Consider the following 5,577-nt stretch of genomic DNA (forward strand, 5'->3'; position numbering starts at 1 on the left):
TCAAGGACAGCAGGATGTGACTAGAACCTGAACACTGGGAACTTTTTATAAGTGAGGGGTCCTTTGGCCTGGAAAATCTGGGGCTAAACTCTGCCTTATTATACTTTACCATAAATGATCAACTTTGATGCCCTCCAACCAGACTCTGCCAAGCCAGAGTTCCCAATCCTTTCCCTTGTCCTCAGACTCCTTAAAACATGCCCTAGGGGAGGTGGGGACCTATCTGGAAGCACCCAGCATCTGAGCTTCCTGTGGGGGGGGCACCTGACCAGGTGCAACAGAGAGCAGAGAGTGGCCATGGCTGTGGGGCATCCCCAAGGGGTCCACAGTGCCCAGTCCTGCAAGAAAGATACCAAGTTGTGCTAGTAAAACCGTATAAATAATTAATGACTTAAGTCCCAATGTAACTGGGCATTAAGAGTGATGACAGATAAATACAACTGGGAATCAAATACTAGGTGAAACACTTTTCAAAAGGTTTCCCATTGAGTGGATCATGTTGACTATGTTGTAGAGACTTGCTATTATATGGCTACTTCCCCATCTACTCTCATTATAAGTGTTGTAGAGACTTGCTATTATATGGCTACTTCCCCATCTACTCTCATTATAAGTGTTGTAGAGACTTGCTATTATATGGCTACTTCCCCATCTACTCTCATTATAAGATCTATAGTGGGTTTAAACAGCTTCCATGAATCTTTTTGTGGTAGAACTTAAAGAAACTGTAGCATTGCTCACACAATGAAGGAATCTCTTCTCATTCTCAAGTGAGATCAAGATCACCAAAGAAGAGACTACAGCCTGTGCAAATTTGGAAAGGGAATAACAATGGAAGAACCACTGATTTAAAACAGTAGAGTACAGGAGAATCATGGTGAGCCCTAGGAAAAAAGGACTTTCTTCTTCTGATGAGGATAACATAGAAAAGCAGGCTGTAAACAATTGTGAGAGAAGGCCAACAAAACTTGTTTCATCAGTCTTAAAAGAAATTAAGGGTTGTCTTAGAAGGAACAAAAAGTTCAGGAGAAGATAAAACCTATAAAACCAGACAAGGAGTCAGGAGAACAGAGGAATATGGCAGTGGACAATGATGTGGATCTGCAAGGGACTAAACGAGCTTGTCCAGGTCTTATACTGGATGATCCTGAGAAAAGGGAAATTAAAAAGGTGAATGCCAGTGAGGAAGAGCCACTTAATTCTGCAGTAGTTGAAGAAATCACAGGCTATCTGGCTGTCAATGGTATCGAAGACAGTGAGTCAGCTGTTACAAACTGTGGTGACTGTCAGCCTGATGGGAATACTGAACACCAATAGCACTGGTTCCTATGGGTAGCAGGAGAAATCAGTAGCTGCAAATAGGAATCTAGATATCCAGACGTCAAAGTTCCTTGATAGTAGGAAGGAGGACAGTTGTATAGACCGTAATGTGCTCTGCACAAACTCAGACGTGCAGGTCAAGTTGGAGGCCCACAAAATAGTAACTGCCTGCCTGTGTTAGTCAGCTGATTGCTGAGCCAGCTCCAGGCCCCTTTTCTGGAATTCAGTCATCTTTAAGGGATTTTGAGGAAGAAGTGGATGTGGTGGGAGACTGCAATGCTTCAAAAGAGCAATGCAATGAAAATACCAGTAATGACCTAGACATAGGCTTGAGAGTGTGCCAGTCTCTGGGGAACCAGAACCGTCGTCAGCTTTAGACTGTGTTTCAGCTCAAACAATGTCTTTCTCAAAGCCTCAGATACACCCTGAGAACCTCCCTATGAAGGGCTGCCCCTACCAGAGGTACCTACCAAAAACAGTGCTCCCTGCAGAGAAAAGGGACAGTTTGAGAAAAATCTTAGTCCCAATGAAACAAATGCAATTGTTAGTGATAACATAAGTGAACCTCCTACAAATGCTGATGAAATTTCTCAAAATGAGAAAGAGATATGTTGTGACTCCCAAAATTGCAGAAGCAAAGGACCACTAAGCAGGCCACTTGCAGAGGCAAAACCCAATATTGGACATTTGCCACCTGCCACAGGGAGTGCCAGTCAGCATGTTACAGAAGAGGAAGATGATGGCCCCAATGTTTAGAGCTTTGAATCAGATCTTGTGGCACTGAAGCACACAAAAATTCCAGATACTGTTACAGGCGATTGCTGTACTTGAGGCTCAGTGCTCTCAAGCAGTCTAAGACCTTGAAAGTTTAGGCAGACACCAGGGAGATGCACTAAAAATCCCACTGGATTTGTGGAGAAACTGCAGAAGAGGACTGATATGCGCTTGCATATCCACAGAGACTTGTTCCATTGCCTGAGAATGTATGGGACCAGTATACTCATAGCCTTGGGAACTTTGAAAGAGAATTTAAAAATCATAAAAGACATTCTAGGAGAGTTAAGCTAGTTTTTGATAAAGTAGGTTTAGCTGCTAGACCAAAATGTCCTTCAGATCTGAAGAAGGATAGACAGTTCCTTTTATACTCCATGTTACCTTTGAGTGATGTGATACCGGAATTCCAAGCTTTTGATCTCAGCAGTTTGAATGATGAAGCAAGGGACTGCACGATCAGCAGTAGGTTAGGTTTTATTTAACAACACAAATGTTACAGCTCTCACAAAGAACCAAACCTCCTTGCAGAGCAAGATCAGCAGTAAGATGGATTTTATAATACAAGTATTACAGCTCTCACAAAGAACCAAACCTCCTTGCTCTTCTGCTCTCTTTTACACGTCTGGATTTTGGGCTCTCTGCTTAGGGGCTTATATAATGGCAGGTAACCAATGAGCTTTCAGGTCTTGAAAACAGACCAATCAGGAGCAGGTTTTGGAAACAGACCAATCAGGGATGCACTGGAGGAATTGACTTGTCAGAAGTCCAGGTGAGGAGACAGCACAGCGCCAGTGTCTTCCCCCCATCTGCCCAGACTAATTCCTCCATTTGCCACAAAAGCAACAGGTCCAGGGCCAAGGTGGCTGGTCTCAGTGCCACCTTGTCTGGCATCAGATGGACCAGAAGGCTCAAATAGTCATCCTCAGATGATAAAGGGACACCTGTGTGATGGTACTAAACTGAAAACATTGAACCAATTGTGGACTGGTGAAGAATAAAAAAAAATTCTTGAACAGCTACTCCTGAAATACAGCCCCTGAAGAAGTTGAATCTAGATGTTGGCAGAAGATAGCAGATGAACTGGGCCACAGGAGAGCCAAACAGGTTGTTGCTAGCTGAGCACAGAAGTATTTCATAAAACTAATTAAAGCTGGCATTCCAGTTCCGGGCAGAGCACCAAACTTATCATACTCCAAGAAGTCTTCCAGAAGCAGACGACAGCACCCTCTTAATAAGCATCTCTTTAAACCTTCCAGTTTTATGGCTTCACATGAACCACCAGTGTACATGGATGAAGACGATGACCGGTCCTGTTTTCACAGCCACATGAACGCAGCTGTCGAAAGGTGTGGGAGCAGCAAGTATAGAAGTGGCAATGAACCCAGCCAGGGAGTTCAGTGGCACTGCCAGGAATGTCCTCCAGAAATGTTTTTGGATTTCTGTGATTCTTGTTCAGACTGCCTACACGAAATGGATATTCACAAGGAAGATCACCAGTTAGAACCTATTTATAGATCAGAGATCACTGTAAGACAGAGACCACTGTTATAACAGGGCACCAGTTCTAATTACCTTGAGCCAAACTACTTTGCAGCAAACAGATGACATGGAAGAGATGGTCATTTTTTAGTCCTCCTCAACACCCAGCAATGGTATCATCATTAGTTATATGTATAGTTTGGAAAGATCCTCTGCTTCCCTGAAGTGACATTCATCACTGAGAGCTTCCTGGTGTCCTCGTCCAGCATAGCTCTGTACAGCTGTGACTCTAGATCACAGCTCAGCAGCTGAACTGGTGAGCAGAGGGTATCCCTGGGGAATTTGTCTCCACCACCTTAAAGCCTTCAAGGTGGTGATCTTAAATGGGGGAGAGGAAATGAAAGCACACATTAAAAATAGAGTAAATTCCAAGAGTTTCAAAGAACTTGGTTGTAACTAAGATAATAAGATGACAAAGTATTTATATTGAAACAGTTTAGTAACTTTCAGCTTTGTGAAAATAGTTTTCAGCACAGAAACTGACTTCTTTAGACAAAGTTTTAACCAGTGATGGTGTTTGCTTCTAGGATATAAACTTTAAAAGAACTGACTGTCCAGTGGTGGTCACTGATGGCTTTTGGTAAATTGGAGCTGCTTAACTATATTGACATCAAATTTATTTTAACCATGAGGAACTGTTCTTATCACCAGCAGTGAAGCACTACAGACCGCTGTGGCTTTGCTTCCTTAACCAGCTCATGGTGTGAATGTTATAAAATTGTCACTTAGATATATTTTTTTAAATGTAATGTTGTATAAGATGATCATGTGATGTGTACAAACTATGGTGAAAGCACTAGAAACTGTGTGAAGTCTCTAATTCACACCATTAATTCCTTTAAAGTACATAGTCTCTGCCTCTGGATTTGGAGTTGTCGATACAACTCATCACAGAAAACTGCCTACTATAAAAATCACATTTATGGTAATAATTTCCTACTTTTGTAGTCTGCACAAGATCCATAACATCACTATTATTTGAATCATCTTTTTAGGAATGTTTCATCAATTCTTTCCTAATATCTCCTCAGCTGGTGGAATTCTCTATTTCTCTTTCTGAATATCATTTACACCATTATGACTTTTGCTTAATTAACTTGTTAAATTATGAGATTCTGTAAACCACTGCTCCTTCTGCAATCCCCAAAGCAGTCAATTATAGTAACTGGCCTAATACTATGCACATGGTGGGTAGAGAAAGCATGTTCATAAAGTTTGACTGTCTAAAATCAAAACTACGCCAGGCTGAATGAAAAGACATTGTTGGACCAAGGGTTGATGATTCTCAATTGTCTGAAGTAAGGCCTTTCAGAGTGATCTACAATCACCCAATCTAATGTGACATGTAGCAGTGCCATAAAGATATATCTTCATATGAAAAAAATTTCCCTAGAACTTACATATGGAGGCACAGGTAGAGATTTAAAATTTTATCAGCAAATAGTCTAAGTTCTAAAATATTGACAAATGAAACTGATGAGACAATGGCAGGATTTCTGTAATACAGGTGGTATAGAAAAACCTTTTGATATGAGTCCTAAAAGTCAGAATCCCTCGTGCCACGGGCCTTGCATTTTACCTACTGAGCATGGGGGAAGAGAACCATCATTCTTGGGCATCTATTCATGTCAAGTAGCAGAATAAATATTTTAAGCACTTTAACTTCTTGGGTTCTCTCAATAAATTTTAGAGATAAACACTACCTCACTTACAGATGAGGAAAATGAAGGAAGGACAAAAAAAAATATAGTAGTTCATCAAACATTGTACAGGATTCAAAGGCTGAGCCCAAGTTAAAGCCAGGTCTGATTAATTCCATACTTCTCTTTACTGAAGATCATGTCAAAAGCATTGTATTTGTTTATTCATTTTTGTAAATAAGAAAGATTTGGGTCCTGTTATTATGAGTCTAGAGACTTTAAAAATAAACATCTAATTTTAAAA

General features: G+C 41.0%; 1 pseudogene; it reads left to right on the forward strand.

Moving 5' to 3' along the window:
- Positions 1 to 636: 636 nt before the first annotated feature.
- LOC100951198 lies at positions 637 to 3,699 on the forward strand (annotated as a pseudogene).
- The last annotated feature ends 1,878 nt before the right edge of the window (positions 3,700 to 5,577 follow it).

Source organism: Otolemur garnettii, unplaced genomic scaffold, assembly GCF_000181295.1.
Source record: "Otolemur garnettii isolate 467f Iridium unplaced genomic scaffold, OtoGar3 scaffold00177, whole genome shotgun sequence".
Lineage (NCBI taxonomy): Eukaryota > Metazoa > Chordata > Mammalia > Primates > Galagidae > Otolemur > Otolemur garnettii.